General features: G+C 42.2%; 1 protein-coding gene across 2 annotated transcripts in view; it reads left to right on the top strand.

Annotated features, from left to right (window-relative positions):
* Window positions 1–1425: 1425 nt before the first annotated feature.
* LOC308037846 (serine/threonine-protein kinase Sgk3) overlaps window positions 1426–24058 on the top strand; it is a 59489-nt gene continuing 36856 nt past the window's right edge. The window contains exon 1 of one of the 2 annotated variants that reach the window (XM_080339885.1): window positions 1426–1560. The gene's annotated coding sequence lies outside the window, so the exon portion shown is untranslated. The remainder of the gene's footprint in view (window positions 1561–24058) is intronic. The other variant, XM_080339886.1, reaches the window with a different exon arrangement.

Genomic DNA, 24058 nt, shown 5'->3' with positions numbered 1-24058 from the left:
GAGCAAAAGAGGAAGATTGCATTAAATCATACAATCTTGGCAAGAACTGCTTACTCCTATCTTTCCTCAAAGACGTGGCTTTTAGTTGTACCTTTTCATCTCCTTTGCTAAATTAGAAGCAGGGAAGGAACTATTCAAACTGTATTGAAGGGATGCTGTAATGTAGTGATCATTCTTTTAAGATACACTAGGACATCAGATTAACTGTATCAGACAATCAGGTTAAGCTCTGTGCAGGACTCACTTTTGCCCATATTATAGTCTCTGTTTTCTTCCTTGCATTCCAGGATGCAAGAGCTGTTGCCTTTTTCAGTAGTCTCTTGCCTTCCTCTTTTTTGCCACTCAGAAATTCCACCCGTGCCCCATCCATGCTTGGCACAACCTCTTCCACTTTGTGTCCCAACTCTGAGGCCTTCCTGAAATTCTGCTTGTTTTGTGAAGCCTCCAAGCTGATACCATCTTCTTAGGTGTGCCACGTAGATGGCCATTCTCAGAACCATTAATCTGATACACAGAAGTTTTTTGAAGCAGGAGTGTGCAAATTAAGGGTGGGGTGGGCATTTCTGTGCAGCATCCTGTGGTATATAGGTGGAGAATAAAGTGTGGCAGGAAGCACAGAAGAAGTAGCCAGAAAAGAGACAAAAAATGTTGCCTGGGAGACTGATAACTCTATTTTTACCACATCCTGCCATGTGAAATGAGCACTGAAAGTGACTGTTCAAGAAAAAAAGGCAAAATAATGCCTAGAAGACAGAAAGGACAGGGTGTTTATGCACCCTAGCTAATGTCCCCGATGTCTTTCCTCCATCCAGCCTGATTAATTATTTCTGCTGGCCAGACGAATGAAATCCCGGCATCGAAAACCCATCTCCGCTTTCCGTGCCAGGGCGCCACAGCTTCGCAGCTGGCGGAGCGCTCCGGTGTTATACGGGGTGCGCCGATCTACCTGGCGGGGCACAACCCGCCCGGTGTCCGTGCGAAGGGCCATCGCAAGCGCCGCGGCCGCTGCTCCGGGGCTCCGGCACCTCCCGACACCCGCTCCCGCGGCGCAGCCTGTGCCGCCCGCTGTGTGCCGGCTGCGGCAAGACCCCGCCGCCCTGCCTTATCCACCGGTTTAACCGGAGAAGCCCGGTAATCCGGCCTTGAATCTCACGTCCCGCTGGTCGCCGGCAGCCGCGGGCAGCAGGCGCAGCTCTGCCCGTGCCTCTCCCTCGGGCACCCGGGGCCCCCGCGGCAGCGGGCCGGGGCCGGGCCTGGGCGGAGCGGACGGGGGCCGGGGCGGGGGCCGGGGCTGCGGCCGCGAGTCCCCGCCTGACCCCGCGCCGGGCGCCGCTCGCTCCGCCCGGGGGGGCGCTGGTCGGCGCGGGCGGCTGCGACAGCGACACCGAGAGCGGTGGCGTGTGGCCGCCCGGGCCCTGCGGCGCGGCGGGGGGGAGCCCCTGGGGCCGGGCTGCGGCGGGAGGAGCGCGGCTGAGGTTGCAGGAAGAAGCCAGGCCGGCGGACAGACGGACAAACAGACGGACACCCCCCGGCCCACCCCGGCCGGCGGGAGGGAGGCAGGTACGCGGCGTCCGGGTGCCGGTGGCAGCGACTGGGGCGTTCTAAAGAGTCCGGAGCCACGGGGGATCACGGGCCGGGGGGCCGGGACGCGGGACGGGGGCCGGTTTGCCACCCTCCTGTTGCAGCCCGAAATGTGTGCGTGCTTTTCCGATCTCCCCAGGCGTTTCTGTGGAGCGTGTTTAGTGTGGGGCGGGGGGGTCGAACCGAAACTGTTCTCGCAGGAAAACGCGGACCCGCGTGGGCGTGCGGCTCAGGGATCCAGTTGCGGACCGGGGGCAAAGTGCTGCAAGCAAACATGGAGAAACTTCTGCCTTTTTTTTTTTTCCTCTTTTTTTCTCCCAGCTGGTACATTTTTAGATGCCGTATTTGCAAAGAAGTTGCAAAGTCATTCTGCATTTCACATTCCCTTTTTTTTATCCCCACCCTGCTCTAGCAGTGCTGCTTGCTCCTGCTAGTACTCCTGCCCTCATATTTTTCTGCATTACTCTATGTGTAGTTTTACATATTATATTTTGCATAGTTGGCTGTGTTTGGGAGGGTTTGATTTCTGGGTTACAACTACGGACACCACCAAACTCCATTTCAGTTCCACTACTTAATTCCATACAGACAGTGATGCCAAGCTGGAAGCAGACATTTCAGAGGTAAGAAATAGCTTGACGTTTACATTTAGAGCAGTTGAAAGAGCCCTTTTCCGAGACCTGGTTCACTTTGCTTTGTGCCTCACGGAGGTGAACACAGTTCAGGTCTGCGGGCTCTATTGCTCTCTGTGCCGGAGAGGCAAGGGCTGGAATTGCCTCTTTACCCATTTAAACACCTTAAATATGAGAGACGATTGCAGGCAGGGAGAGAATTAAAATAATTGTTTTCTCCTTGCATGCGAAGGGACTTGGGAAGTGTCGGTACTTTCTGGACAGATCTCTTATAGAAAAGATAAAATTTTGATGCAAACTTGGAGGATTTGCACTAGGGGGAGGACTGGTGGGGCTCGAAGGAGTATCCCACACCATTCACCTGCGTGATTTTGTATTTGCAGAACGTCTTGGGCTCAGTTCTTTCATGAGCGTTGGTCAGCACTCCTTGGCTTCCCCTTGCGGAGACTTATGTTCTCCTGCAGAGCTTTTTTTTGGTCTGAATTCTGCCAGCCTCTTTGCTCTAAGTTTGGGAAGTGTATGAAGAGCAGGAATACACGCTCGTTGGCAGGAAAAAAACAGTTTGCAGTCTCTGTACTTCTCTCTAGTAAGTGCTACAGCCTCTTTTTTACATGCTCTGAGTGTTGCAATAGCATTGCAATTTATATTGGACACTCCAAATAGATGCTGACAGCCCTTGCATTTAATTTCTTGCATGCTAATCTAATAAATTCAGTACCTATTGTTATCTTAAAAGAGCATTAAACATTTCCTGAGGGCAAAGAGAGTTATGCGGACTGATGTATACGTGGGCTGTATCAGAGTGCTGCAAGACTTGTAATTCATTGGTTACGTTGTTCTGAGGGGACCTTCACTCTGATAATCCACAACTGATAGGAGCTGTTGCTTTTTGTTATTGCTCTCTGCATTTTCATTCTCTCAGGACAGGCAGCTTTCTAAGAAGCCTGACAAAGCTGGATGTTCAAGTCTCGTTGAAGAGAGGTTCAAAGAACCTACAGGGGACATTAGATGGGCGGCTCCTGGCCCACTCTACTTATAAAATAATGTATTGCAGGGAGCTAGTAGTTTAACTTTTAAGATGTGGGCAGTTTAAAATTACTAGTCTGTTCACTTTTTTACTTGTTTAAAGTCAGTGCACAAGTAGGTGGATAATTTTACTGTAATGGCATGTGTTTAAAATAGTTATTGCTGGTTTTTAATATGCAGAATTATTTGAGCTAGCTGGAGTAGCTGCAAGCCTCCAAAGCTGACTTGACCCTGCAACAAGATATTTCAGAAGGCTGTGCTGAGAGCCAAAAATAAAGTATATTAAATAAAATGTCACGGTTACTAGCAAATAACAATAAATGCAAAGCAACTCTTGTCTCCCCTGCGATCTAGGATTTATGATGGAAATCACCTGTCATTTTATAATGCCATGCATGCTAATTGCAGGTTCATGTTAATCATCACTTTATAAGAGGGTATGTCACATCTTATTTTCCATCCCATCCATAGAGGATAAGCTTCTAATAAGCTGTGATCCTTTAGCCACATTCACACAGCATCTCTCCCCTGGGTTATCCCAGATCATTTTCCAGATGGTTTCAGTTTTATAATTTGCGTGCAAGTACTAGGGCATTTTTGTCCTACGGCTAAAGCCATTTTGTACACAAGTGCCCAGCATTTCTGCATGTAAATTGAGATCAGATTGCACATATTTGTAGTTGTAAATGAATATTTATTTATGGCTGTCTAATCTGTCATTTAGAAAAAGTTATTTTCAAGGAATGGGCACTTCCCAAAAGGAAAGTCACTACTGGTTGTTTTTGTGACTTGATTGTTCCTAAGTCACTGAAGACTTATACTGCCATGAATTGCTTTTTCTACTGTAGACCAAGGAACTAGGAACTAGCATAAGTAATCTATGTATTTATATAAACTGAGCTATAGTAAAGCAATATGTTGTTTTTATTTGAAGTTAGCACTTTGAGTGTTTATATTGAAGGATTCATTTTGTTCTAGTTTAACTATTATCCATATGCTGAAATAACCTGCTAAGCAAACACTTAGGCTTTCCAAAGTAGAACTGAAGGGCTTGAGCATACTGCGAGAACATTTAAAAATGTGTTAATCAGGTTCCTGCTTGCATTCCTAATTCCCAAACAGAATTTATCCCCCTAAGTCTTCCAAACCAGCTAACACAGTGTCTGCCTGACTCTGAAAGTGTCTTAAACACGTTGGATCTCCTTCTTTATGCAGAAAGTTCTTAAGCGCCTTATCTAGAGCTGCTGTAGTTGAGCATTAAAGCTCTTAGGAGATCAAGAATCTGGGACACCTGGCAAGCACACTGTAAACACACACACTGGTTGTGTCCCGAAATGCAGTTGTAATGCGCTTGTGTTTTAAAACATGGCCAGAAGAGGAGCCACTGCTCACCTTTCCCTGAGACCTGGTGGTGGTGGGACTTGTCTGAAGAGCGGACTGTGTTCTTGGAGTTGAAACCTGGGCTTCTGGTCCCCGTGCCCAAGGGGTTCAAGCCCACACCTTCCCCCACCTCTGTGGTGGTCGCACTGGCTGAAGTGAGTGGGCTGTCCCACTTCTCCCCTGGTGTCTCACCTGGGCCATCTCCTGGAAGATGCAGCAGGTTGCCCAAGGCTGACGTGAGGCAGTGCCAGCAGGAACCTGACTCTGTTGCAGCACTTTGTGTGTTCCCCTGGGAGGAGGGCTGGGATCTAGTGCTTGGTCACTGATGATTAGGCTGTTATCAGAATTTCCATGACATCCTCTGTGTTTCAAGAGAGGAGCAACACTTCGCTAGTTGCTCTAGGAGAAAACTGGGTCCAGGAGAAGAATGGGTTCTGATGTCTGTGGTAGGTGGTGACACCTGTTTGTAGTCTTGGCTTAGGAGTTTAAGCCCTGAAGCTGAGCTGGGGAAAGCACCCAGTATTTCCTACCAGAAACCCCCATTTCCAGTGCAGAAATCTCCACCCTGGACCACTTCTCTGTCACGTTGTATCTGTGTGGCGGTGGGTGCCAGCCTGGTAGTTTTGTGTTACGCAGCGGTTCAGTTCTTGCTATAACTGATCCAGTCCATGGGTTGGGGTGTCTGTGACCTGTGACTCCATTCCCTCACGCAGCTCGGTGTTAAGAGTCACCTTCCCAGCCTTTAGCAAAGGAAGAAGTAAGGTTGTGTCTTCACATGATCTTTTAACTTGGTCCTTTCAGACACTCCGCGAGCATCATCTGACAAGGAGAAGTTCCTCATTCCTTAATATTTGAAAAGCTTTGCTTTGCCACTACAGTGTTTCTTTGTTCTAGGGCAGGAAAGCACCTGGTTGCAGGGGGGAAGGTAGATAAGCAAGATTGGTGTCTAAATTTATTTGAAAGCTCCTGTATTCAAAGAGATATCACATTTTTTGGCAGTCGTTTGAAACTCTGAGGGCGACTGGCAAGCTGCTAGATCTAAGTGCCTTGCCAAATAACTGTTTCAAAATACTGCCACTGCAGAAGTTGCGTAACTTTACAGACCCTTATGTTTCTCTTGGAGTAAACCAAAGGGGTACCAGCTTCTGATCCTTCGCCTCCGCTGAGAAGCACGACCAACAAGTTTCCAGCAGCTTCCAAGGCACCAACGTGCTGCTTTGCTGCTGCCATCTCTTCTAGCTCTTGCAGCAAATTTTCCTTCAACAGCACTTCTCTGTCTCTTCTTCGCTGTTGTGGAATAACTGGTGAAACAAAACTATTTAAACTTCTTCATTGTATTGTTAGTTGCAAAATATTTTGCAACAGGCGACAGACCAAGGAAAGCTTTGCCTCTGGTTCTGAACTCAATGCTAACGTAGCAGGTGCATCAGAAGAGGTTTGTAGTGTCCTGTGGAGTTATAGCTCATATTTGAGTGTTTATTGAACAACTGTGGAATTCAAGTCACTCAAAAGTACTTACATTAATCTAATTAATAGGGAATACAAAATCTGATATCTAAATATATGCAAACTATGGGTCAATTTTTGAGGTCTCGTAACTTCTCTGTTTGCTGTTAAATAAGGCACTGGTTGGAAATACAGTTCTTATTTTTCAGAAACTATCTTGATGGATATTTCAGGGCTTTGCACCATTAATCTTTGCTCTAATTGATATTTTAATGAGAAATTTTGTTTGGGAGACTTGTGAGGATTATTGTCCTGTGATGTTGCATGTAACATTGCATTACAGTGACATTTCTGGATTCAGCCAGGACGATACACTGACAGGGTGAGTGCTGCTTAGGGCTAAATGCCTTTAAATCTTGCAGTTCGGGTTAGGAGGAGCCTTGGGAGGTGTTGAGTTCGACCTTCTGCTCAAAACAGGGTTAACCCTGGGTTCAGACCAGGTTGCTCAGGACTCTGTCGAGTTGGGTTATGAAGACCCAAAGACAGAGGCTCCACAGCCCCTCTGGGCAACCTGTCCTGGTGGTCAGTTATCAATACAATAACTCATGCAGTGCACCACAGCAAAGAGTCTGTTTTCTGCGTAAACTTCTCAAAGGCTGCAGTTGGATCCTCTTCTCAAGGCTGAATGAGCCTGGTCGCTGCAGCCCTTGGCCATTCATCTTCTGGCCTCTTCCGTGCACCGTGTAACTCCTGCGTAAGTGCAGGAATGTCAGACATGTATTTAAATGCGAGTGTGCTCAGTCCACAGGACTCTGACAGGACAACCATGTATTTAGATTATGCTAGTTTAGGTTTAGACTCTCTTTTTTTGTTTTGGCATCTTAGTTATTTATAAACCGGGATCACTATCAAGCCCTAAAATCTGTCTTATACTAAGTTTAGTAAATAAGTAAGGACTGAGCATTCACAAAATGAATGTTTTTACTTGAGTGCTGTGGAATTTCCAGTTTATGGTATGTGTTTTGCTTTAATGTTGGGAAGAGCATGGAATATGGATAGGAGGCAACTAAAGAAAAAATAACTTTTGTGCTCCTGTGGATGGGATTTAACCATACCTTGTAAAAGCAAGATGCATTAAGTCTCTGAGTTTGGAATGCTATCAAAAACTGCAGAACGGGGAAAACTTAGAGCAGTTCAGAAATAAAAGCTACCAGGCAAAAGTGCCCAGACTGTCAAATGCCTGAAGACAAGTGCATCAAAGAACTAAGGGACTTCTGCTTCCTTGCTGCAGTAGTAATGGTGCATCTTGATTATATTATAGAAAAAAAAGCGCTATGTTTTCTTAAAAGGTAAGTAAAAAGAGCATGTAGCATTGAAGAGTACATAGCACTGCGTTATGAGAGTTAAAAAGTGAAACAGAAGGGAGTTAGTAGGTACTGACAGCCTAGAATCCAATTTACCTCCTTATTTTTTTTTCTCCCAAATACTAGGCCCCCTGGTTTCATTCAAGTGTTTAATTTAAGTAATACATCTAATGGTGTTAATCTAATCTCCTGGTACTCACAGTAAATGTCTTGTAAGTAAGTAATACAGCTTAATCAATTGCTCTTACAAAGGGTTCTGGATTTCCAGACTATCACGGAAATGCTTAAGTGGCGTTTTAATATTAAAACATCTATAGTTCACCCCCAGCCCAGTAAAAGAGTATCTATTGTCTTTGGAATTGTGTCTCTTTTCTGCCATCCTTCTGTGTTCAGAGCCCTGATTGAAAACATACGAGCTTTCTCTGTGAGGGGACCACAAAACCGTCCCTTGGTTTTGTCCCTTATAAACCCCGTGGTACTTGCAGCAGTCACAGAAAACCTGAGCAAACACATTGCTCTGGCAAGACAGCGTGGCCAGTGTGCTCTGAAATTTTCAGATGTCTTAGTGTAAAGTGTTTATATCAAGAACAAACTGTGCTGTTTCCAGTGAGGTTTTACATCTTGTGTGTGTGTGCCCACACACATTATATGTAACTGTAAAGGCATATGCCAGATAGATTGGTTTAACTTCACTTTTCTTCAGAATTTTGTGGAGGTTGGCTGCCTCTGGTGCTCTTTTCATGTTAACTAATATGTTATGTGGTGGATGAATAGGATTCTTTATAGAATTATCTAAAACCAGGCACTGATTTATTTGAAAACAAAGGGTTTCTTTAGAGCTGACTTTAAGCTGGCGTTGCCATGAATCCTAGAATTATTCTACTTTTAAATGAGAGAACAGCGACGCACTTGTACTTGGGCTTTGAACAGCACAGAACTGTTGACCAGAGACTGGGAGACCACTGAGCAAATCTTTCTAGGTTCACTTGCCGAAGTTTACAAGCCTACTTTTCTCTCCTTATTCAGATAATGAAAAGCAAAGCTAAAAAGATGCTGTAAGTTGCACTACTCTGTTTGTTTGGGTTTTTTTAAGGTATGCAGAATTATTCTGTGGTGTGTGATAAAAAAAATCTGTAATACCATGAGTGCTCCGTAGCAATCTGAACACGTGCTTTTTTCTGTTTTGGTTTGAGATGTGTGGAGTATAGTGCATAGCAGCTAAACAATACCTCACTTGTTTGTAAAAAACCTTGGGAAGAAGGGGTGAGAGAGAAAATATTTACAGTAGTTCTTTACACGTTTAATATCAGAAGGCAGACTGAAAAGGAAAGAGTTGGTCTGCCATCTAAGCCAATTAAAAGTAAATTTTGCCGCTTGGATGTTGATTTATACATCCAAGGCAATGTAAGTTTAAACTACAAGTGTGATCTAACCTCAACGATTCAAATGAACTTCAAATTTATGATTCATTTGGTTTTGGCCATAGCACCTGGGGGTTTAAGCACATTTTATGTGAATTGACAGCGACTATTAGAAATTCTTGAACTGTCTTAAAATGTTACACTTGAAGAGTAATTCACCAGAATGTGTAAATAATGCCTGTCTTGCAAACATAGCTTTGCACTGTGAGCTGGCCAGGATCATCAGTTAAGATATTCTTATGTTTGTTGCCCTCAGCCGTTTTCGCCATCGTTTAATTATCTAGGAATAAAACCTGAATTCTGTAGCTTCTGTCATATATTAAAAGGTATCTAGAATTTCTGTGCAAACATTTATATTTTTGTTGATATTAGTTGAGGTTGGCTTTCCCCCCCGCCCCGCGTTTCATGTGTGTTTGTTTACAAAGAATTAAAATAGGAGGAGGAATGGCATAACACTTACAGGGTTTTACTCAGAAATGTAACTGTAAACTTGTCAACCTGTGCAAAAATCTGTTTGCTGTTTTATGTAGGAGCATCACTTGAAGTGACCCGAAAGAAATTTTATCATCAAAGCCCGGATAATTATTCAGGGAACCATGCTGGATGCATGATGTGCACAGAGTAAGAAACAAACAGTGCTCGACAAGGAATCTGTAGGGGCCAAATATTTCAGAAGCTACAGAGTGGTTGTCTCATAAGGAACAGAGGATGCTCTTGCAGCTCAGAATCTAAACAGCGGGTTTTCAAAGACAGGTATATGCACAGACATGTTCACCATGTGACCCTTTTAGGGAAAAAAAGTTGCATCATGAAATGAAAATATGTTGATAAGAAATTGGGAACTGGCAATGAGAAACTGGAACAGTCTTTGTCTTGGTTACTGCTCTGGGACTCGGTGGCTGGAAAAGATTGATGGGTTGGGTGCTTGGCCTTTTGTTTTGGTTCTGCTATTCTAATTTGTATGAGTCAGAAAGCCCCTAGACGTAGGTCCTCATTTAAAGAAAAAAGACCAAAAAAAAAGCCAGATTATTAGTAATGGTATTTTAAAGCAAATGCAGTTGTTAAATGAAAACATTGTGATACTTTGCAACGGTTTATTTACAGACCTACCAAAGATGTCCATATGTCACATCAGATGTCAGTTAAAATGGTCAATATGCTGTCTTGAAACAGTCAGACACTTAATGCAGTCACTCCAGTGATGCTTGTGTCTGTGAAGTATTTAGATCTATGTATTGTAACAGTTGAGACAAGCAGTGTTGTTCTGGTTTGCTGTCTGGTGGATGCCGGGGCTGGTCCCTGGGTTCCTCTGCTTTGGCTGAGGGTGCACTTGTGTTACCATGTCCGTTCAGTCCAGGACCCTGCATCCCACTCACCACATTTTGGTTCACTTTGCTGGGTGATCTTGGGGAACATGAGCTGGACTCCTTTCAGATGAATGCAGAGCTGAAGATGTTGGGCAGGAGCACCTACAACACCTGCTGACCACGAGCGGGTGTCCTGCCCACAGGACAGTAGTTGCTCGTGAGTGTGTAACACACCTCTGCGCCAGCTCTCCCTGCAAATGGCAGTCTCATCTTTCATCTTTCTTTTCCTCAGTTTCCTGCCTGTCACTTCACTTCCCTCAGTGCTTCTCCTCTGTGTGCTTTCAAGCTACTTTTCCTTCCCCTCACTTTTTGTTTGCCACCATCTCTCTCCTAGGACGTTGCTCCCAGCTGTAAGGTCTCATTCTCTAGAGGTCATTTAACTGTCTCTGCCCCAAAGGTACAGTCTGTCTCTTAGAAGTGTTTGCCTCGGCTCTTCTTAAAGCTGTTTCCCAGTGGAATCTCTTCCCGTGCTTCACTACCCTTCCATTATTTATTTTTAAATAAATAATGCTCCAGTGTTTATCCTCAACCTTTCCTGTGCTCATTTTAAGCTCATTAGGACTTGTCCTCTCCATAGCTGACTGAAGAGACAATTCCCTTCTCTTTGTAGTAATCTTCCAATGCAACAGCTATTGCTTTAGTGTTGTTTTGCTTGTTTTTTCCCTGTACTAACAACTAGCTTGTCCATTCCACCTCCCCATAAGTCACGTTTTCTAGACTACTTTGCACTCTCATTACTGTTCCCTAGACCCTCTCAGGTAGATCCACATCTTTGCCAGGAATTCAGACACAGAGTAAAGTAGCACGATTTTTTTTTAGTTCAGTAGATTATGCTCAAGCTTTGCACTCCAACACTTTTAAAATTTTATATCTTATATCAATGTGTGTCTTTCTCACAACAGCATGATATTTGTTTCTTGTGCCATGCTGTGGTCTGCTGCCTTGTTGTTTCTTATCCTGTATTTCTGTATTTGATGTTTCCTGCCTGCGGGCAGTATCTTGTACATAAGCTGCTACATTTCACTCCGTCCTTCCAGATCACGACTCTATCCTGATGATGATATATTAACCTTTGTTTCTCGCACCCTGAACTAATACTTGTGCTTCTTACATCTGTAGACTGATTGTTGAAGTATCTCAAAGCAGTTTCAAAGCCTTGCAGAAGGGAAGATGTGACACCTGTGGTTTCTCTTCTGCCTGCCAAAGGAAGTTAGCCATGGGATTTAATAAATCTCTTTTGGCTACTAGTTAAGATTATCTTCCAGGTGCTGCTAATTACTCTGTTCTGAATTGTTTTCCCCAGGAATGTGAAGTTAAACTGACTCATTTGGTCTCTAATATTCCTAGGTGTTGTTTTTTGTTGCTTTGGTTTGTTTACTTGTTTGTTTTTTGTTTTTTTTTTCCAATTGTGTGCACACTTTCATTCACATTCTTTCTCTCTTTCTTCTCTTTCCCTGAAATCTTATCTGTCACTGCTATTATTTATGCTAATCACTGCTTGGATTTGACTCTCTTGGTGAAGACTGATGTCCTAAACATGACAACCTTCTGGATGTCATCTCTCAGCAGAATTTCTCTGTATTGACTAGGGTAGTGAAGTTTTTCTTGCTCTTAAGCTATAAACATATTGATAATAAAGATTCTTTTTTGTTGCTAGCCATTTTTAAAATTTACATTATAGGTCTATAATTATTATTGTCTGTCATGTGCTCAGTGCCCGTGGATCTACCACAATGGGGAAACATCAATTTAAAAAGCGAGGAGCATGCTTTCAAATTTACAATTACTGTGTGTCCTCATTTCAGATCCGCAGAAACCAAATTTTGTTTCACAAGTTGTTGATATACCATGCAAAGCCCAGATGCTGGACTCAGGCTCTTCCAACCATGGATTTAGGCCCAAGATATATTTCCACTGCTCGTTCTAGCAACAAAATGCAAAACTTTTAACAAACCCACTTTGTTATAATAAACAGTTGTGTGACTTCAGTGACCTAGGCAATTAACTGTAAAATGCATCCCCTTACTGTTTTTGCCCTCCGGTCCCACGAGAGAACCAAGCCTTTGCACGTTCACCATTGCCACAGTAATGGTCTGAAAAGCTTAGTGTTGATGCTTGTTCAACAGAAAGGCTTCTGATTGTCCTGACCAGGGTTTTAAGAGCTAGGAACGGAAAGATTTTGAAACTTTTAAGGATTATTGTGTAGTTGGTTGAGCATGGTAAGAGGGGTGTGTGTAGCAATACCTATCTGTATGTACAAATTTATGTAGTTGTCATGGTCATAAGCAGCCAGCAGGCACTAAAAGCTGCATCAAGCCCACATTATGCTGGACATCTCGCGCAAAATTAATAAAGATGACCTCTTTTTCCAAAGGGCTCTGTTCCGGCTTTTATTCCTAGGTGGTGAGATGAGACAGGCCACAGCTGCAGCATGACAAGGATGCTGAACAGAGCGGCTAATAGGGGCATCTGGGTGTGAAGGGAGCAGGGAGAGGCAGGTTGTCTGCAGAGCTGCACCTCCAGAGGGCTGAAACCCTGGGGGTTTCCTCCGGTGAGGCTGGGTTACAGAGCACGGGGAGGTGGAGAGGCAGGACCTAACATGGTAGGCAGGCATTATCCTCCCAGTGAAGGTAAATGAGAAGGATGCTACAATGGAAAAATGGGAAGGAGTTTTCTTAGTTGCCTCTTATTTATTATTACTGTTTGCAGAGTGCGCTTAATTGCCTGCAAACTTACATCTGTACTGGTGAAGAAGGTGCCCAAAATAAAACACTATTTAGGGCTTAATACAGCAATTAAGTAGGGAAGGCTTTTTTCCATTTGTCCTGATCACAGAATGGTTTTGTAGGCTTCTGCCTCCTTTTGTCCCGTTTGCACGAATATCTCCAGCCCAATAAGACTTACAGGGATTTTGATGTTCATTTATTGGCAGCTCTTCCTATCCCGTACCTAATTAGAGATTAGTTTTAGCTAACTAATTCACTGAGCATATTGACACATGTACCCAGGTACTCCTGGGGAGCTCTGATCTTGCCAGGGTTGGTGAACATCCATATGTAAACTGTGGGTTCTGCTGTTGCTCTGCACAGATGAGCAATCAGTGTTATGAGGTGCTGGAGAGCCAGGGCTGGGGTGCTTTGAGAAGAAAGTAGGAAGCAGACTACTTGACTTTTTTTTTTCCCCTGTCCTTTGCAAGTAATCTCCCTCCACTGTGGGATAATGAATAAGATATAGTGGGAGTTTGGAACACTCACGATCTCTTCCTCATTCCACTGAAAAAGCTTCCCGTGTGCCTTCTTTGAATGTTTGAGTCTGTGTTGCAGGCACTTTTTTATTGTTGGTTTAGTGTTTTACAATATAGCAGGTCTTAATTGTACTGTTCAGCAGAAGCTGAATAGGCTTACCTGAGAAAATGCTGCTACTGGAAAGAAAATACGCCTTAATCTATTTATTTGGATTCAGACCTTAATTATTTTTTTCTCCTTAGCCAATACATGAGATTTTGTTTGTTTCTTTAATGTGACTTCCTTCCAAAGCTGTGTTATACTGTGTGCCAATACACTACAGAAGTAATCACAGACTAGTGTCAGGCCTGTTTTCTTTTTAAAGCTCTACAGTAAAATGAATGCTTAACTTTTCAGGTCTGGGCAGATTATCCAGCAGGATTCAAAAACTTTCTTTTAAAGTGTAAGACACAAATCCCACCGTTTATGTGTTCAGAAGATATCGACAAGTATTCTCTGAAATAACTTTTTGTTACTGTTTGATTTACTTTCCTTCTTAGTAAACTTGGAACCCCCAATATATGCATGTGTGTATATAGATTTTTATTTTTTTTCTCTTACAAAAGAAAATATCTTTTGGGTGGCAGGGAGTGGTTATAAAGTAAAGGAGTGGGAGTTCTGTATGTTTTCCCTCTCTCTTCCCCAGATACTACAAGAAGTCATGGGCTCTGCTCTCAACTTCCCTGGACATGCAATAAAACCAGACTTCCTATTATCCTATGTAAATTAAATAACTAATCGTCACAACTTCCCATTTTCATACTTCCGTAATTCTAGCATCCACACAGGTATAGTTGGACTCTGTACCTGCCCATCATATCAATGCTTTCAAGCTTGCATTTATGTCAAATGTTTGAAACATCTTTCTTTTCAGTGTTAACTTAACATTTTATTTGTTCTCTTTTTGTCTCCCTCAACCTCTGGTCCTTTTGTTAGCTGACAGAAACTATACTGTCACTCCATGATCCTATAGAAGTGTTAAGCTGTTCTGGCTTGCGTGACTGCAGGCATCCTTCCCATAAACCAGAGTTTTATATGTAGTACTAGTTTAACCGTGCAAGTTCACAATTAGTGCAATAAAATGTATATTAAAAGCTTTATTGAGCAATTATGCATGTAGGAACACTGGAGCCAGGAGTCAGCAGTATAAACAGCCATTGTGCTTGCTCTGACTTTAAAAGGATTAAAGTAAAAAATGTTTTTGTCCTCAGTACTTCTGTGTTTCTCTTCTCCAAATTAGGCATTGTTGTCATAAGAGTGGGAAATAAAAGAGTGCTTGTATTTTCTGATTTTGAAGACCCTTCTGAATCAATCAGTGGAAGCAGATGGGTGAAGGAATGAAAACACCCATAATTACCCTGACTTTATTTTAGCGGAGGTACGTGGTGAGGACCCCTTGGCTGGACATCTGCCGCCCACCTGGGGCTCTGTAGGGGAGGTGACCCTTCCCTGGGGTTCTGGTTTGCTAACAGCTGTGGGTGGGTGCCACAGATTGGTGGCAAACAAAGCGAAAAAATGAGCAGCGTAGGCTTGGGAGAACCGCGGTTACATAAAGATGAGCTATGAAACAGTATTTCTGAAGTGTGTATTTTGAAGGGCTGTTACTGCAACACTTTTTATATAAATGAAAGGTACATTTGAATCGGAAGCAATTTGGTGTAGAAACCGTCGAGTGACTCATCCCAAACCTGAAGGGAAATGGAGCTAGTGAGGCACAGGGAGGTTTTTGAGCACTTGCATGGCATCTGCTTCAGACTGAAGTGACATTTTCTTCAGTTAATCCGAGACATTAGCACCTTCCTCAAACACCGCTCGTATTACTGTCCATAGTGTGGTGCACATTCCAGTTTGTATATCCTCATCACAGTTGCAATTGCATCCAAACAGCAGCTGATTATAGGTAGTTTCCTGAACATTGTACAGATTCTGCACAGCTATTTCACTACCAATGCAGTAACAACGTATTTATCAAGTGCTTCAGTTCATGAGATGTCTAACATCTTGAGTTCTTAGGGCTTTGCAAAATTCTTTATCTGCTTTCTAGAACAAAATTTTTTCTTTGTTTAGTTTGAAGATTTGTAAAAACATTTAATGAATTGGGTTGAGAAAATAGATTGCCATGTAATTCGAAAACTTCGGCATTTTGCTCTTTCGTGTTCTTATGCAAGCTTAACATTGCACTGTCATCTACAAAATTACTTTAATTTGTACAGCATTGTTGGAGTTGGAATAAGACTTATTCTTGATCTCATGCCTTATAGAAGGAAAACAGAGTAGCTTGGATTTGTGTGCAGGAACATTTTTGTATGAAACATTTGACTAATTTGAACAATGACTGCAAGAAAATACCATGTCTTTTAAATAATCTGGTTCTTATTGTCCCTTTAAAATTATGGTGTGTACATCAAAGCTAAATGTCAATAGATAGAATTTTGTGATAACAACTTCTACTTAGTATTCATGTTCCATGCTGTGACTTGCAATATGTGTCTTTGTTCCCTGTGGTCCTTATCACCCAACATTATAATAGCTAACATCAAAAAATTGCTGACCTGAAAGATTAAATACTGTCATGTTCCTTTTAAAAACTGTATAATGGAACATTGGTCTTGAGTTAATACTGAGATTACAGGGATTCATTTAATTGCTGCATAAGCTTCATACTCAAATTTACAATATTCCATTAACTGGCTTCTGCTAGATTGCCAGATTATAAAAAGAAAGTTAAATTAAAGAAAAAAATTAGTGTAGTAGACTTCAAAAGTTGAACAATAGTCCTCTGTCCCTGCTTGTTCTTGGACATACTGTGTTGTATTGGTTTTACCTGGTCTAAGAGGACAGGATGTATCTTTATATAAATCTGTTGCTGAAATTCACTTAATAGTTCAGACCCATGTAACACCTTAAAACACTGACCCACAGCTCCCAGGACTAACAATGACATCATTTGTGCTTGGAGAACAAAACCCAAGCTCTATATTTGGTAGAAATACATCTCTGTGGGTCAGGAATAGGTTGGGCATCTGGGAAGCATGAGGAGACAGCTTGGTGAACAAGTGAACACAGTAAGGACAGCAAATAAACAACTCTTAGAATATCTTGCATAAATTTCTGTCCTTTTTGAGTTATGAGATTCAGCTTCTTGCTTTGGTAGTGGAGTTTTTTAATTGCTGCTGCCTTGTTTCTACTCCATGTTGGTGCGTAACGGTGCTCTAGTGGAACGCATGTGTCTTTTGACATAAGCAGTTTGTTAGGAGTATTAATTGAAGAGCAAACACAAATCTGGTCTATTCTGTAGATTTTAGGCTGCCTCTAAAATGCTGATGTTTTGGAAGAAGGCTGTGAATGTTTTGTGAGGAGACACGCCCCCCCGCCCCATGCTCTTGTTTAGTTTCATTTTAATAGAATACCAGTAAATAGCCTGAAAATGCAAATATGGTTTTTGTGTTCTTGCTCATCTCTATAATTTGAGGAAGAACTCTTGACATTCTGGGTAGACCCCACCTACATATCACTATGTGCCAGAGCACTTGTTTACCAAAGCATGTTTGTTCACTCCCCCAGCCTCTATTTGAAATTCTAGTAGAACGTGCTGTAGCTGGGATTCAGGAGACTGAATTAAGAAATATCCATACAGAATTACTACTTAGAAAGCTTTTTTTTCTTTTATACTTAGCTTCGGTATGGCTTCCTGCACAAACTGCTCAGATCTCCTGCAAACTCAGATACTTGACCCATTTTACAGAACTGTATAAACTGAATTCCAAAGAGTCTTTGTTAAGAGCAAAATGCAGGTCTTACAGTACTATCAGTTGAGAGGTTTTTAACAACTTCTACTTCCTGAGCTGTATTGGATAACTTCAGCTTCACAGTGTTTAACAGTGCAGTAGTTTATTACTGCCTTGTATGCACGTCAGCTGAGACTAGTCCCAGACCATGTTAGCATATACCAGTAAGCCACATACCATATTTGACATCAAGCTCATATGTTGCTATATATCCGTAAAGCAGCCAGTTACCTTTGTCCTTTTGTTGTATATGTATTCAGCCTTGTAGGACTTGGTGATAAGTCACATCTAATGAACTTCTTTTCCCTCATATTCTTGTAACTCATGTAAATATTCTGTGCTCCCATGGTAAGCAGGCGGAGGTAGCTTGAGGCAGTATCTATACTGTGTGTCTCTAAGATAACTGAAAACTAAGGTAAACTACGCTATCAGGAGTTTATCATTCCTACTATTTATTATTCTGGTTCTGGTAGCTGAACTCATTTGCGGAGATGTCACTGGGGTACCGGCTCCAGACTGCACACTTGCAGTGAGTGAGGGCAGGTGCAAGGCAAAAAGAGACCTGGGCCCAGTGGGCAATGGATACTGGTGTGAGGGCACATGCCCTCAGTTAGTGGTGCCTCTCCTACCGACGTGGCCATAGTTTGGTGACGTCTCCTCCAGCCATTGCACCGACAGGTGAGCAGGATGTGAACAGCAGGGTTCGGGTCAGAGTGTTCACTTCAAATGTCTTATGTGATGAGTAGTTTTTAGAAACTAAGCTTACGTTGTTTGCTTGATGACAAAATACGTTGTTCAACTTGACCTAACTCGAAAAAGTATTCCAAAATGACTCATATGGCAATAATAATACATTTTGGTGTATGCATGAAGGAAATAGAGAACTTGAGGAGGATGAAGTGAGGAAAACAGAGATGCATATATTGAAAATGCAGATATGATATTTCACTGCCTGATATCGCTTTTTTATCTTGAAATTCCATCCTGCATTTACGCAGTTTCTACCAAAAATTACTTCCCTATATCAAATTACCCAGGGGTTGTTAGTTACAACATAGTGTTATACAAAATGAATTATTTTTCCTAAATACATTTATGAAAATATGCAGAGGCTTCAAGTAATCACAAAATGTAAACAGGCGGAACTCTTAAAGGAAAAAAGGGTAACCCATGGCCTTGTTTTCATGTTTTCAATTTGTTTTCCATCTTTTAAAAGCCTGTCTAATGCTTGTGGCAGTAAATTGGTTTGCATGTGTGTGTGTTCTCTAATACTCATGTATTTAGTTAAAATGCAAAACTGGTTATGGTGTTGATTATACATTGGTATCAAGCTGATGGGGGATGTCTGTGCCACGTCTGAGGTACACATAGCATTGCTACTGGAATGAATTGCTCAGCTTTCCTCCTACCACCACGGTGCTCTGTTGGGTACCTCCAGATCTTTATGCATATCGGGTACTTCCCCATAATGAGGTGGTTGCCTGGTCCATAGTCTGTTCATAGTCGTTGCTTGAAACAGGTTCCTTCTCATTATAAAAGTTCGTATGTGATGGAACCAAACATGAAGTATAAGAACTACAGGTAGAAATCCCTGGTTTGTAAGAAAGCAGCTCATAATATAGCGATCCCTGCATCTCAGGGAATGAAAGTTCTTTGAAGTGGAGTAAAATCTAGGATATGAAAGTGGCCTTTGTGAGAGGAAGGGGAGTTATCTCTCGGTAAAGTTCTGGTACTGTGTGAGGAACGAGGGCTATGCTTGGACTGAGGTGGAGTCTGCAAAACTTGCTATACATTTAATTTTCTCCAGAGATACCTCCTCTCTTCTGCCAGGACAGAACCTGAATTGTTTGCATTTGTTTGGAGCTCTCGATACCCAGCAGACAAGAGTTACCATTCAGCTCAGACTGTGGATGTTAAGAAGTCCCAAATAGGTCTACTGAACGTTCAGAGTGCAGATACTGCTTCTAAGAAGGACCAGATCTATGTGCTGTAGCATTGACCAGTGTAAATATCAGCACACTTAAGACAGAGGTGCCACTGGGCATGCTCTTTAGTGGGACTTTTCCATGTGACTGAGAGTACTTGCTGTTTATTACAGTTATTCATGCCCAGAGAAACTCAGATGTTGGCTTCATCATCTCAGAGTGTAAATGCATTGCTCAATAGACTGAAAGCTTAATGTATTTTTAACAAAAAGCATAATTGCTCTGAAGAGCACTGGCAGGGAATCTTCATTTCCAAGATATGCAACAACATACTTGGCATACAAGTTCGTCTAGGTAGGGATAAACTCACCCTATTTATCTTCCAGCTTTATCAAATTTTCCTTAATTTTGTGTGGCACTGCTGCTTCTGGCACAATTCTTGTTTGTGTACTAGTGTTCATCTTAAGTATATGCTTGAATTGATTTAAACCAGTTTTCTTCTTTGCTTCTGTGAAGAATTTCTTTGATGTGGTGCTGCTGTCATTCTACTGGTTCTTGTTACTCCTGCTCTGTGATGTTTGTGAAATGACACAATTTATTACAGTTTTTCTATAGTTTTCCATTATTTGGGTTCGTGTTGTTTGCTATACCAAGTGTGAGGCCGTGTAGTGTTGCATATCCTGGTTTTTATCTTCACAGCCTCTGTGCTCCAGGACATTCTTCTTGTAATACATGGATTGTCTTCTTTGTGTCTGCAATACTGGAAAACTGTCAGTTCACTGTGCATGTTGTACAGGGGTGGAAGGCCCCCTCTTACTTGCCAAATTCTTAGGCTTTGCCAAGAGATAATACCGAATCTTTCAGTCGTACTTGCTTAGGTGACTTGTGGTAGTTTCGAGTGGGTCAGATGGTTTGTTTGGGAGAAGGGGTTGAAGTATATGCACGCAGCAAATTGGTCTTTTAAGTATTCATTTCATTCCTTCAAACTGAAAGACTGTCTCTGTAATCTGAAGACATTTTGTAGTTGATGTAGTGTATAAAAACAAAGCAGGGAAAAGAAAAAAAATTCCCCCACGCAGCTCATGTAAAACTGAACCATTATTCAGACTTGTCTAATAAGCACAGGCATGCAACTATGAAAATGAGTTAAATGAAAGCTATTAATATGCATACATGGATTAAGTGTTACAAAACCAGCTTTGGTAAAGAACAGTTACCTGGTGACACTGTTGTTTGCACGTGCACTGTGAGGTTTAAATCTTGTCCCGCTGGTGTTTCTTCTGCAGTTTTAACACTCAGGCTTTCACCTAGATCACTTTCCCAGCGCAGGCCTTCTCTTATTTGATTTTGTCCTTGGTAGCCAGTGTTTTCTGGTAATCTTATGTGTCCAGGGAGCCTACCAGAAGACTGTTTTCTCCAGTACATGACTCGTGGGTGTGACACTTCGCAGTGCTGAATGCCTGGTCCCAACTGGACTGACTATTCCCAATCCTCTTCCAAGTCCTGTTCCTAAGCGGGCAGTGGGGTATGAACATGGATTAATTAGCCTCCAAATGAGAGGCTAGGAAGCAGGGTGAGAGTAATTGATTGAAAAGGATGGGTGCATATTTGTCTTCTTACTTTTGATGGGGTCTTTGTGGCTGCCAGAATCCTAGGTGTTAGACGGTATTTGCCCAGAGTTACTGTGTCTGCGTCATTCCAAGGCCCATCCATTGCATCTTTCCAAATGGTGATCTCCAGTGCTGTGTAGGTGGATACAACCCGCTTGGAGTCAGGTTCTTCGATTAAAACAATTGGCACCTGCAAAGTTAACTACAATGACCTTCAGTTGTTTCCTGAGCAAAGTCTAAATTTAGGGCTTTATAGGCTAAAGGCTAACAATAATTATTTAAAAGATCACTTCATATATATTGCAGTGTCACATTAATGCCTTTTGGAGGGTTTTATTATAAACAGACATGCATTGGGATTAACTGGAGTTGTAGGTTATGCGAGTTACTGTCACAGAAGAGTTTTAAATTCCAAACACCATCTCATCTCAGTGTCCAAACCTAATGACACTATTAATAGTCCTTTCTGGGGCAAGGAGTTTGTGTTGTTCCTAAGCATGAGGAGTAGGATAGAAAGCTTGGTGTTAATAGGCTAAGATACTCAAAGATGCAGGAACTAAAACAGAAAGCTGTGGTGTTGGTGTTTAAGGCTGATAGCGAGGTAATTATTTCCAGGTGTTTCTCAATTGACCCACCATGCTTTAGCAGTAACTAAAAATATTGGATTATGCTTGTCAAGTGGTTTGGGCCATGCTTGTTATGTGAATATTTGAATATATACTGAGGTATCACAGAATACACTTACAGAACACTATTCACTAGCAAAGCTCCTGGCTATGTTTAAACAATTCATCTGCATTCATGCTTGTCTTTGTCTTACAATGTTTTTTATGCCATATTTTTGTTTGTAGAGTTCTCTTGATCTTGCAAAATTAGATACTTGATCTTTGGTCAGGGACAAGGTTTTCATACTAATTTAAGGACATTTTCAGTAAAAACAGAACCTAACAGCTCACATTATTGCTTCCTGCTCATACTGGCTTGGAGGAACATCTTACAAGGTACCCTGCATTTCTGTGACCTCTTGTATTTGCAATGGGTTGAAATGGGTCCTTCATTTCTCTTCCCTTTTTTCTTCTTTTCCACCCCCACCGCTCAGTGTTCCTTAGCAAATACCAAATAGTTGGGATGACAGCGCAGTACACGGATTTGTAACATTCTTTAGAAAAAGTACTGCAAAGCAGTGGAAGCAAGATTCTTTGTGTGTATTACTTGCCCAGGAAACATAAATGGGGAATGCAGGGGAGTTCCCAGGGACAAAAATGTCAGAACAAATGCTGACCTTTAACTTCACTTAAAAGGCAAGTTGAGTTGTGTGTGTTTCTGTGTGTGCTACACAGTTAACCACCAGCTATGCACATTGACATTAGAATATTAGCCTTTAAAAGCTCATTGAGCAAATCTGTAAATTAAGATTTATTTAAATTTTAGGACCTTAACAGTGTTTTGCATAGTATGATGTGCTAGGCAGATTAACATGCTGTGGAATTCATTCACACAAATTACGATTTACGGATTGTGCTGCTCTCCATGTTGCTGCTCTCTAATTACTTAAGATTGAACGTAGCTCCAGAATAGTGAGAGGAACAGCATAAAATGAAGCAGTTGACAGCCCAGTCTTCAGGGAGTCTTTAACGGTGAGGATGGACAAATAGCCACTTTTTAGTCAAAGGTTTAGGGGTTAGACTGTGTGTCCAGGTAGACAAAGCTAAATTATTTGTAGGCCTGGGTCATCTCAGCTTTCCTGGGTTGAGGCCCTTCTACTCACTGTAAATGAGTCTAGCGGCTCCGTTCAACTGATTTACTGACAAGTGAATGATTAACTAAAACTATCAACCAGACAGAAGGTGAACACTGATAAACAACTGTAAAGTAAATTAACTCTTGAATACAGATTACCTGATTAAATTATTTGCCCATGTTATTCTAACTGACTGAAGTTCAAAAGCGTTCTGCTCTGGGATTCACAAGGAGAAGTGCTAACAAAGTTTCTTTAAAACCTCTCTGTGAATGTAAGCCAAATACCTTCTCTGATCTGAACATGCCAGAGAAGGCTGTTGCTATCATGTGGAGTCTCTGGATTGTGCAGTGCCTACCCAAAAATACGAAACTCCAGAATCAGGAAGGGATGGGAAAATTCCTCATTTCTTCCTGCGTGGACTCTAAAGCGGAAGCTTGTGATCCAATTGACTTGTAGCTTGTGTGTACACAGTTGCAACACCCTAATCCGAACACTGACCTATTTTAAATAACGCCAGGCTGCTTCTCTGGTTTGTTTTTGGAGAGAGCTTGGATGAGTGTCAGTGTCTGACACATGAGCCTAGCATGATGCAGGAATCCTCCCGCAGCAGGAACAGGATCTCTAGGATCACCGCTTGCCAGATACTTGCCAATACCTGTGACTGTGGAAACGAGCATCGTCATGCCTCGTCAGGCCCAAATACAAGTCGTGTAAAGACACGCTCCCGGAACATGGGGCTTCTCCAAAATCAATTTCCTGAAAGCCTGTGGGGTTTTGGGGCACTGTGGTGTTATGTCAGTTAAGACAGTGGAATGGCCCACAGTGTTTTCACACTTGCTCATTCTTTACACAGCAGTTGAAAACCTGAGAATCATTTCAGGTGTTAATATTTATATGAGGGAAGCTAAAATGGCATCAGCTTTTACCCCACCCTCAGCGTTAACCATTTGCATTAGGTATTCTTTGCCTCTCAAGCCTTGTGTGAATGATGAACATACACATTTATAGACCACAGCAGATCCTCAAGAAACACAAGGGTTGTAACTTAATGGCTGTGGTGGTTTGTTCTGTTGAACTGAATCTACAGTAACTCCTGCCTGCCCTGCACTTCTAGATCTAGTTAACAAAATAAACCAGAAGTGATACTGCCGTTGAAAAAAACTTTTTTTTTCTTTTTTTCCGAGATTTGTATTTTTGGAACTGTTTCTGGCTTCCATCTGCTCAGGAAAAACTTACCATGTTACACTTTAAGAGGTCTAGTTGGATTTTAACTGGGATATTGAAACTTACCCTCTACTTTCAGCGGGTGCAGAAATAGTCCCCTGAATAGATACTATACAAGTCTGTCTCAGTTTTCTGCATCATTCCTTCTGCATGCACAGAGGAGGGGGCAGCTTTCACTGCAGCAGCTGGTTGGCTTAATGACGGGCTTCCCAGTGGATCGTGGACACCCTAAGTGCAATGAGGAGTTAAACTGAAACCTCTCTTATGCA

This window comes from Nesoenas mayeri (assembly GCF_963082525.1).
Source record: "Nesoenas mayeri genome assembly, chromosome: 2".
Lineage (NCBI taxonomy): Eukaryota > Metazoa > Chordata > Aves > Columbiformes > Columbidae > Nesoenas > Nesoenas mayeri.
Note: the sequence above shows the minus strand (reverse complement) of the source record. Positions and strands in the feature narration are given on the sequence as shown.